We start from the raw sequence: 12,086 nt of genomic DNA, 5'->3' as shown, positions 1-12,086 counted from the left end.
CTAAACCTATTCTCCATCAGCTTATTACCGTTGTTCCTCATCACCCCAGGTGGTGCTAGGGAGAATAGGGCTCTTCCTATTTGCTGATTATCTCCCCTGATGAGTTTGTAGGCAGCCACCTCAGCCCCCCTCAGCCTCCTCTTGCCAAGGCTGAACAGGTACAGGTCCCTCAGTCTCTCCTCATAGGGCCTGTCCTGCTGCCCTCTCACCAAATGGGTGGCCCTCCTCTGGACTCTCTCCAGGCTGGCCACATCCTTTTTAAAGTGCAGTGTCCCAGTACTGGACGCAGTACTCCAATTGCAGCCTGACCAATGTCACATAGAGGGGGAGTATCACCTCTCTGGACCGGCTTGAGATGCATCTTCGGATGCATGACAAGGTATGGCATTGGCGGCTCATGTTCATCTTGGAGTCAGTAATGACTCCAAGATCCCTTTCCTCCTCTGTGCTTTCAAGAGGAAACTCCCCAGCCTGTGTGTATGCTGTGGATTCCTACTCCCAAGGTGCAGCACAATGCATTTATCTACATTGAACCCCATCCTATTCTCATCTGCCCACTTTTGTAGTCTGTCTAAACCTAGCCTCTCTCCCTTCAAGTGTGCCCACCTCGCCCCACATCTTAGTGTCATCAGCAAACTTGGATAATGTGCTTTCAACCCACTCGTCCAAGTTGCTGATGAAGATGTTAAACAATGAGGGCCTGAGGACTGAGCCCTGGGGGACCCCACTGTTCACATCTCACCAGGTTGAGTACGACCCGTCCACCACTACTCTCTGGGTGCTCCCCATCAGCCAGTTTTTTCACCCATCCAACTGTGTAGGCATCAATGCCACAGTCACTTAATTTATTGATGAGAATGAGGTGAGAGACAGTGTGTCAAAGGCCTTCTTAAAGTCTAGAAAGACAACATCCACAGCAACACCGTCATCCAAGGATTTAGTTACCTGGTCATAAAAGACAGTCAGGTTGGTCAGGCAGGACCTGCCTTTGATGAACCCATGTTGGTTGCCCCTGAGCATGATCTCCCCTGCTGGCCCCCCACAGATGTGCTCCTTGATGATTTTCTCCAAGATATTCCTGAGGACCGAGGTGAGGCTTACACGCCTATAGTTACACTTGGGTCTCCTCCTAACCTATATTCATGTTTGTGGAAAAAGACTTACTAGATGAGACAGAGAGGTGGTGGGACACCGTGCCAGAAGCCAAATGTGGCAAAAGTGAAACCACAGTGGGCGGAGCTACCACAGCAAAAGAGCAAAAGAAAAAAAATGGCCGAGCTGAGAGGAGCCAGGAACGGCTCTCGTGTCTGCATGGGCATGCTTTACAAGAGTGTGCCGGGGCCAATTGTTTGGCCAGATGCCCAGGGCCAGGATAAAAAACCCAGTGGAAGACAAGCAGAGGGAACTGGAAGTGGAGTCCCCAACTGGCCTGGAAGGACTAGAGCTCTTGAGCAGTCCCAGTGGGGGGACCTGGTGGGTACCCCAGGAGGGGGTCCCTACAAGAATGCAGGGCCAAAGAGGGCCCAAGGATTTACTTACAGGGTCGATGTGGACCGAAGAAGCCTGCAGCAATGACTGGAGCCCGGCAGAATCCAGAAGTATCAGGATCCAGACATGGCTGATGGCAGGCAAGTACCAAACCTGGGGAAGAAGTGACGTGCTGGGGGACAGAATGGTGTTGAGGCTGGATGCCACATAGGCAGAGAAAAGGGGGGCCGTAGGACTTGCTCAGCATAGAAACATCAACACTAGCCTGAGGCCGTAAGATCCCGAGAGTCCAAGCGCTGAGAAGGTGCAGGACATCAACCTTGATGACACAGGTGACAACACTGCAGTTGGCATTAGGCGAGGTGTAGGGGAGGCAGAGCCCCACAGAGGAGGAACAGTGGGAATGACCAAGGGATGGCACCAGGGGAGCTGGGACCAAACATCGTCCTCCTGATCAGAACATAATGATCATCAAAGATGTGGCAGGCAAAGCTCCTGGGGAATCTATCCAAAGTCATCCCAATAATCAAGCCGTTCAGCCTAAAGAGTCACAGTGAGATTTGAGAAGAACCCACACTCGTGACGCCCAGGGGAAAGACATGGAAGATTACAATGTTGCTGGTTACTTCTCTGCAGATGAAGCACTCTGTATTTATCCTTACTGAACTGCATCCAGTTTTGCTCCGCCCACCTTTCCAGCTTGTCCAGGTCCACTTGGATCTGCATCCTATCCCCTAACGTTACTGCTTTTCTCCATAACAGTATCATCTGCAAACTTGGCCAGCATGCTTTCCACATCCTCATCTAAATCGTTGATAAAGATCTTAAAAAGCACAGGGCCAAGAACTGAACCCTGCAGCACACCACTGGCCATCTCCCAAGATGATACAGACCCATCCATTAACACTCTTAGGGTTCAACCCCATAGCCAGTTCCCAACCCACCTGACTGTGGACTCTGCCAGTCCACAATCCCCCAGTTTTTTTTTTATAAGAGCATCATGGGAGACCATATCAAAGGCCTTTTTTAAAATCCAAGTATATGACATCAACCGTGTCTCCCACATCTAAGTGGTTCATTACTTGATCATAAAAGAAGACAAGGTTGGTCAAACACAACTTATCCCTCATGCCTTCTGCCGGTCTCTCACAAATAGATTTCTTGATAATTTTTTCCAAAATTTTACCTGGTATAGAAATCAAACTAACCAGTCATTAGTTTTCCATATCCTCTTTCCTCCACTTCTTACAGATTTGCACCACGTTGGCCCTTTTCCAGTCTTCCAGGATCCTCTTCCAAGCACCATGAGTCTTCAAATACCTTTGCAAATGGTCCCACAACGACTCCAGCCAATTCCCTCAGCACTCTCTGGTGTCGTCCATCCAGTTCTGCCAACCTGAAGACATTCAGCCACTCCTAGTGCTCCCTCACCAGTTTGACGCTGACCATTGGTTGGCAATTTCCTCCCCCCCACCCCCTGTATCCATTCAGTATCTGACCAGGTGGGCAACCACCATTTGCATGCAGGAACACCAACACAAAGTATTTATTAAAGAGTTCAACTTTATCCTGACTGTCTTTTATCAGCTGTCCTGTCCCATTCTGCAAGGGCCTCACATTTCCCTTGGTCTTGCTCCTGCTGCCTATATACCTAAAGAAGGACTTCTTGTTGTTCTTGGTTTTGGTTGCCAACCTAATCTTGGTCACCACCCTTGCCTTCCTTATCCTCTCCCTACAAATACGGGCTATACTTGTGTATTCCTCCTTAGTGACTACCCCTTGTTTCCACTGTCCATAAGCCTTTTTTTTTTCTTAAGCACTCCTTGACTTCTCTGGTAAGCCAAGACGGCTTCCCGGACCCTTTGCCAACTTTTCTACTTACAGAAATGGACCTCTTCTGTGCTCTGACGATCGTTCCTTTGAGGAACAACCACCCTTCCTGAAATCCTTTCCCTTGCAGTCCCTCTTCCCATACTGTTTCTCCCACTATTTTCCTAAGCTCAGTGAAGTCAGCCTTCCTGAAGTCAAGCACCTGTGCCCTGCTGGCTGACTTCCCTGGCCCCTGACAGATAGTGAATTCTATTACCTCATCATCACTATATCCCAGATTATTCTGAGAGAGCCTTACCCAACTATTCTACAATAATAGAGGGTAAGAGAGGGAGATAAGTGAGCATTTGTCTGTGAAGCCTATGCTTGAGAGAGTGTGCTGTACCCTTGGAGTGGGGTGGGGAAGATCATGTTTTTTAGCTGTACTGTGACTTCTTTCCTGCAGATGTCAGGAATAATAATTTGCAGCACATGCACCAGGGGGACTGCTACAAGAAAATTAATCTCCATATGAAAAGGTTGTAGCTTTTGGGAATGAGAACAATTTCATTACTCTGCAGGATACAAGGTGAAGAGACATGGTGAGTAAGAGGATAGGCTAACTCTATCCAGGCTTATGGTACATATCTGCAGTGATCATAGCCATGCCAAAACTAGTTAGCTCAGGGAGTGGTAACTGTGTAGCTGTATAACATGGAGTTTGGCACAGGATAAATACCTAAATATTTCCTCAGTTTTCGATGGGTTTTACAGCTCACATTATACTCTCTGCTGACGCTGTTAGCTTACTACCAGTACTTAAGCTACCTAATTTAAAGTCTGTTCGGGTATATATATACTGTATTGTTGTAAACTGGGATTTGGGGATGAGAGACTGTTGGGTAGGAAATCTATGTAGTAAATATTTCTCATGGGGACAGTGTGGTTAGAGATAAAAAAAAAAAAAGTGATATGACACAGGTAAGACTAATTATTGGGGAGACTGAATATTGGAACTTTGTGGTGGAAGACAGCCGAGGGTGAAGAGGTGCATGCAAATTTATCATTACAGGCTTTGCTGGAAGCAGATGGTGATTTGTAGTCTCTTGCTGCCTTAGAAATCCTGAGCTGTGTGACCAGCTGCAACAAATGAACATTTCAGATTGCTCCATTCTCTTTATCACCTAAATGGAGCAATGTTAGTGTGTACTGGGGAAAGAAGAGGCTCAGAAGTCCATGGCTTGGTGCTGGTGTAGAGCTTAAATGCCCTGGTCCATGTGGCATTGAACTGATCTGAACAAGATACAAAATGATTTAATCTGGGTTCATAATGTTTAATCTTTTTCTTGCTGGCTTGATCAAGAGTTCTCTCTCAGGAGTTCAGGATTTCAGTGGATAATAGAGCCTTCTTTGGTTTTGACAAATACAATGCATGGTACACTTTCAGCCATCCCTTCTTTAGCAAAAATAGAGGCCTTTGTCTGCATGTGCATTACTATATGCTGAGCTAGATGACAGGCCAGGTTTGCTACAGTTGTCTCCAGAACATTTTCTATATGTCCTCCTCCCCCCCTTACATGTTACAGGTACCATGCAATTAACAGGTTAATTGCGCAAGTACCCTGAGACCAGCTACGTTTGCAAAATAACTAACACGCCATAAAAAGCTCCAAGCAGCTATAAAGTTAGACCTTGAAGATATGTACTAACTATATAGCTGGTTGCTATCCAGCTTTAATTTGTATGTGTAGCCAAGTCTCCCCTGCAGCTGGGAGCCCCTTCATATGATGGGACTCTGAGGCATAGGGGTGCACCTTGTCCAGCTGGGGCTGGGAGTCCAACACCTAGAGGAGACTCTCAGCTCCAGCAGCTGCCAATTCTGCGTCCCGGCAGCATGGGACCCAGAGTCCTGCAGCTGTGCATGCTGGGTCCCTGCAGCATGCCTCCCAGTGCTGGGACCCAGCTGGGTCCCAAAAGCCACAAGGTGCAGCTCTGGTCTCCCAGCTCTGGGGGTGTGTGGAGCTTGCTTCTTGCCAGTGCAGAAGGAGTGCAGGATCAGGCTCCCCTTGCATCAGAAAGAAAACGCAATGGGATCTAATGTGCAATCCCACAATTACACGTCCTGCCGTGCACGTGTGGATCGTGTGTTACATCCCATTGTGCCTTTACCTGCAAGTGCAGGGAGGCCCTGAGAAACTAAAGGCTGGTGGTCTCAGAGTCATTCTGTTTGCATGTAGTCTAAGCTGTAAGAAAATCTCCCAGCCAAGAGAACATTTCATCAGCTTGTGCAGAATCTGTTTAAAGAGTCCTTTTGTTAGGACTCCTGCAGCTTCCAGTGGTAAATAATCTCCCCATGGTATTTTTGTTTGTTCTCCCAGAAAATTCAATCACTTTACTGAAAAAAAGGAAGAGAAATGTGGTGTTTAAATGTTAGTGCTTATCATGAAATATGCTAGGAGCCCATTTGATATTTCTTTGGAACATGGATGTCCTTAACAGATGTCTGCCTTTGCACTAATTGTGGGTAAAATAATGGTCATGCAAGGTGTCTTACAGCACAGTTTGGGCAGAAATTTCTGCTTAAGCAGCCTTACATAGGTTGTCTTGAAATCTGCGGTTCATCACGAGGAGTGAATGTAGAGCTAGTGATTCAAATATGGGGTCATTCGAGCAAGTTTTTCTTAGGATAAGGCTCCTCTTTCCAAAGACAGTATTTCACAGAAATCAAGAGATGAGGACTCAGTGGCTCAAACTGATGACCAGTCTTTCCCCTGCCCCCTTCAGTTGCTTGATGTTTAGCTCAGCTTGTGTAGGACACCCATACCTTCCTTGGGAAAACAAAATTTAAATCAGTATTAAAGAGATTTAGGTTCTCTGGGTAAATGCATGCTAAACACTTGTTTGCCAAACAGCTCAAAAATGTCTCTGCACAAACAGAGGAAGGGTTTTTCCTCAATCGCCTTGTTCCATGTGGCCTTGGTTCCTGAACCTGAGCTACACCTGAATGCTGTAAGTTTGAACCCTACTGCTGGCAGAATACCGAGAGACCCATAGGTGTGTTGTTAACATCAGCCTCTGTCATAGGTTTTAACTTTTAGAACACATAATCTGAACAGAGCAGCTGAGTGTATTTTGGTTATGTAGACAAATACAACCACTCCCCCCATGTGAGCGAAGGCCTGGGGACCTGTGATAATACTAAACCCTGGAAATCCAGGAAATATAAAAGAAGGGGAAGGGCTTAGCTTGGAAGCAGGGCTGTCTGAGTACACCAGGAACATAGCTGGAGCAGCTTGGATGGGCAGGGAGTGCAGTGGTGGTGTTGGGAACTAGGCCTTTTGCTGCAAACCCATAAATTCGAGACCCTCCTATAAACTGTTGCTTGTGATATGTATGAGCAGCAGCGGCGGGAGAGGGTACCAGACAGCAAGAAGTAATGCTTGTAAAGCACCAAAATAATAGGATGATGAGAGTTAAATGGAAATACTGGTAGGGGCTCCCAGAGACAAGGACCATGCAGGAAGAGTGGTGGGGAAGAAGACAAGATGCATTTGAAGGTGCATATAACAAAACTGTTAAGGTTTGGGGGTACCAACTCTCCCTGCCCTGACAGCTACCAAAGCTCCAAGTATTTCAGAGCCTGACCATCAGCATCATTCTCCTATGACAAAATTATTGATCAGGCCTGGACCAGCTCGAAGCCTCATGGCATTCTTCAGCTAGCTGTAGGAGTACCTTAAATGCAAATCTGCACGATAATGGCTTAAAACATCTTATCTTTTGGACACTACAAAGAAACTCACTGACAAATTGTCTAATTCTTCCAGAGGCAAGGCAACCCCACATGGAGCTTTATATCCTTCTAAACTCAAACCCAGGGAAGAGATTAATTTGGTGTGTTCTGCCTGCTTTGAGCAATATCTCAGTGTGCTTATAACACATTTGCACTTTGCAGTACAGCAGAGAAACACAGGGCAGAGACTAATGGAGCTGCCACCTTTTTACTAAGAGAAAGTGTGTGCTTAAGTGGGTTCTACTAAACCTGTCCAACACTCAAACTTTCAGCCTGCTCTACAAAAACACCACCACATCCGCTGAATGTTATAAACCTGTCCTCCCCACATGCAGTAACCAGGTAACTCTATAATTTAGTTTAGAAACATAGGAGAGGGTCAGTTCCCTATGTTTGCAGGCTATCATTTAGCCAAGGAATCACTAATTCAAACCCTCACACAAAACTGCAAAGCACAATATCATATACCCCAAGAATACCCTATATGCCAGGGATAAAAATCAGGAGAGAAGAGGGCACAGCTAATGTTCTGCCTTTGCAACAAGAGGAAAGTAGTTGGTTAGGATACACTCAGAAGATTGGTGGAAAAGCTCTCTGTCCCACACTATGAAGGGAGGCAACTTCCCTTTCCCCACATCTGCCAATCTAACCTAGCAGAAAAAAAATGTTTTGGATATCAAATTTGGCAACCAGTAGGACCCTGAATGGAAGAACAAGACCCTGTAGCCAAGGTCTGAGCCTTGGGGGGTGGGGGCTAAAGTACCAACAGGAACATCACTATACCCCAGCCTTAGCTGTGCCCAATGTCTTGAAGCTTCAGAGGAAAGGCAAATACTACTGGCTTGTGAACAGGAAAAAAAATTCTTCCTGGTCCCTCCTGCTGACCAGTAAAAGACCCAAAGCAAGGGATTAACCAGAAGTTTCCCCACACTACAAGAGTGACCTCTCTATGCTAACATGACAGTTGCAAATATATGATTTCACATATCACACACCGTGACAACTGAGCCAAAACTCCCTGTCCCATCAAACCAGCCCTGCGATAAACCCAAGTGATTCAGATTCTTTGCCCCCAACACTTTGCTTGGACAGCACTTCCTAAACTTCATTCTTGTTCTAATTTCCAATCTAAAAGGTATCCACAGCCAGTATGTAGCCATTTGATCTCATGCCAAACTATTATTCAGTGTTAAAATCCCTTCCCCTTCCCTTATGTTCACCTACTTGTAAGGAGTGATCATATACCATCTCAATCCATTCTGCTAAATCTCCTTTAATCATCCATCATAACACAAGGTCTCCATTCTCTTATCATTGTGTGCCTTCTCTGAACTTGTTCCAGTTTAAGTTAACCTTTTGTGAACATGGGTAACCAGAGCCACACAATACCCTAGCTGAGGTTTTCCCAGCTGTCATGAAGGACTGCTGGTCCTTGTCTGGTCTCAGAGTAACCCTTGAAGCCTGCCGAGGCTTGGCTTCTGGAGCAAGAGGAAAGCCTGAGCTCCTTCCCGCTCTGAACTCCCAGCCTTTCATCATGGGAAACTAAGTAGAAGGGAGTGGGGCTGATGTATGTACAAAATCAGTATCACTAATTGTACCCATAACACACAACTCCTTTATAAGGAATGCTCCTATCTGGATGTATGGAGAATAGTGTTGTTTCAGTAGAGTGCAAAGATTCAAGCCCTACTCAACTTCCGTTCAAATCTCTCTTGTTCAAACAGAACAGTTTTCCAACCAACCTGTAAAAGACAGTTTAACCAAGGACAGGCAGACAAGAGAGCCCCCCACCCCCACCCCCTTTGGATCAGGTGAGGGAATTTTTGCTGCAATAGTGATGAGCAGTATTTTAGAAGTATTGGCTGCAGATCATGAAGGATGCATTAACACCAACCAACAAGCAAACCAACAAACTAAAGACCCTAAATTAATCATGAACAAAAACAGATGGAGACAGATTCCACCAATAGCTTCCTTTGGCTAGGTCCTACTCAGCGTCCCCTTCAGAGATTACCTTAGCACAGGACAGCAGCAGCACAGGTCTTGGCACTAGCTATCTCTGTGCAGAATATAAAGATCCTTTCCTCTGAGGTACTTCATTGGCAGGCTTAACCCACTCTGTTTCACAATTCTGTTTCACAATTCACAATCACAATTCTTATATTGGATAATAACTGAGAACACTCTTTCCTGTTAGTGGTTGGTGTTGGTGCTGTTACTACATATAACATTTTCAGCAAAGATTTAAAATGGCTGTTGAGAATACCTTTGAGGCTCTACTATGATTTTCTGTCTTTCTTGTATCTATATGAAAGGACAACTGTGCTAATTGGGCAGTACAGAGCAAAAAAGAACATTTAAAACAGTTATGAGACAGTAGTAAAGAAGGGCTATGGTATATTAGCAGAGATTATGGATATTCACTCAGGCATTCCTGTCTTTCGTGTTACTCTGCAGCAAACAGCTTGAATTTTACCATTCTTTGCTCTTCCCATAATATTCAGCAACGAAGAGACAGCTTCCATCATAATGCAGTGCACAGGAACTGCTTGATTACGTAGCACTGTATTGGAGAGCTGCTGTGAGCTGCTGCTGTGCATGCTGATGCTGCTGGCGCTGCTGTTTGTGGCATGCTAGAGTCTGTCTTTGTTCTCAGCTCTGGGTGTTGGGAGCAGGGGAAAGCTGCATCTTTACATGTGACAAGATCTAAAGAAATCCTTTCAGTGATTAGAAAGAGGGAGATAATGATGAGGAAGGTCAAAGGGGATGCAAACAAAACGGATGTATCTTTGGGATGCAATCTTGTAGTGTACTGTACACCTAACTCTGGGATACTATAAAAAGGCTCTAGGGAATGCAGATCTGAGGAAAGAATTGTGCCTTCGAAAAGTCAGGCCAATGTTTGTTTAAAAAAGTGCAAAGAAGAAGTCATCGGTCTGAAATCGTAGAAAACGTTTATGGCTCACTGCCAAGACATTGCTTTAAAATGTTTTTTTTTTCATAAAACACCACAAAGCTTCACTGACTTGGAAGCAAAGTGGGATTAGATTTATATTTATATGAGTGGCAGACATATTTGAAGGAGGATTTTCATTTTAGGTGGTGCAGAGGGTTAATGCTCTCTCTGCTTCTAATCTACACATTGTAACTGCACAGTAGTTGGCTTCAGTTGTTTTTGGTTAAACTGGTTTTTCTAAATAAAGCAAAATTGGTGTCAGCCTTCACTGGAGTTTTTGATGCAATAATCTGGGATTAAGTACAAGGCTATTGGTGAAAATGTCATTGGAAGGCCCTGGTAAAAAAGCCTATAAAATGCTTTCAGTCCAGCCTTTACCTTTCTATTTTTTTATCAGTTTTCCCTATATAGGTTTTATTTCCCACAGTTGTGCCTGTGGGTGGTAACAACAAGACTTTAGGTGCCCTAGCATGTTTGTAGTATTCTTTATTATTGTCTTACGAATGTCTTAACCAATTTCTTTAACTGATCCTATCGTCTTTAATGGGATGCCTACCAAAGGCCCAATAATCCATTCCCTTTTGGTGGCACTTATCAGGAGTAACTGTGTTGCTAAACTGATGTAAAAGCACTTTACCTAGAGAATCAAAACCCTGGGACTGACTGTGGGCGAGAGGGCAATGGACTGGCTTATGTAAGTGTGTAATTTTCAAAACGGCGGCTGGATCCTGCCCTGTTTGATCATCACCCTAAACCAAAATGGGCAAATGAGTTGTGTTGCGTTCTGTCATTACAAATCGAGAGAGACTTGATATGTGACCAGAATAAATGCTCATTTGGTAGCTGTACACAAGTGAGCAAAGCCTGTTAATGATAGAAAGGGAATAGTTCCTATCTTATATATTGAGGTAACACAATAAAATGGAAACAGAGATTGGTTTGAGTCAGGATGGCAGTTTGTATATTAACTGTATTCCCTCAAGATCCATCAATAAAGCTTGACATGAGTTGTCGCTGGATTTCAAGTTTTCCACAAAAAAATGATATGAGTATAATATTAAGATGATACCACTCAGCACATGACGGTGAGAAAATGCAGAGTGGAAATTGAATCTTTAATACAGATTATATTTAATCAAATACCCTCCCCCAAATAATACTTCTCTGCTAAATAGTGATGTATAAAATGCTGAGTCATAAACATTCAGTTGGACAGAACTGCTGCTTATGTTATTTTCATAGCAATTCTGCTATGTCTACCTATCGAATTTGTACACTGCAGATACCATACAAGGGGATTTGAATGCCTCCGCTAGGCTGAATTTCATAAATATTAAATATGTGGCAGCCCAAAAAACCCATGTTTGTATCCTGATCTGTTACTTTTCCCTGAGAAGTTTTTCACTGTGTTTTTAATTCCTTGATTGGTTTTTTGTTGTACTTTCTAAAGACTAATATCCTGCCTCTAAACTTTTAGTGTGAGATAAGAGGCTTCAAGTTCTGTTGGGGGTAGGAATATGGATTTTCCCTCTGAACTAATCCAGCTAAGCACTGCCAGTTTCCCTTCATAAAAGTGCACTGAAGTTCATAGTATGGCAATAAGACAAATGGCCAATTTTATTATTATTATTGGCAGTGAAACCTGAACTGTAGAAGATTGTTCAGTGCCTGTAAGAACCTAGTCAAGTGTGAAAGGGGACAATAAAGCACACGCGCTCACAGAAATGTAACCATCAACCTTGACCTTGAATTTGCATGGACTGGAGTAGCCTTAAGACCTGTATGATGATCCATGATAATTTGTTTCTGTCCAATGAAAGTGCGAATCTGCCAGAGCACTCTCACTGCTTACAGTTACCAGGCATGGTGATTTGGAAAAGAGAGGCACTGAGGTAGTTTCAGTGCTACTCAGCTGGAGAAAAAACAGGACCCTCAATAGGCTGCACTGCATAGCGCTGGTGCGGTGAATATCAAAGCACTTACTGTGCGGCATCTTTTTCACCATTCCAGAGGGTGGAAATATTGGCAGCTTATCTGCAA

This window comes from Gavialis gangeticus, unplaced genomic scaffold, assembly GCF_001723915.1.
Source record: "Gavialis gangeticus isolate Ggan-Ray unplaced genomic scaffold, GavGan_comp1, whole genome shotgun sequence".
Classification (NCBI taxonomy): Eukaryota; Metazoa; Chordata; order Crocodylia; family Gavialidae; genus Gavialis; species Gavialis gangeticus.
Note: the sequence above shows the minus strand (reverse complement) of the source record.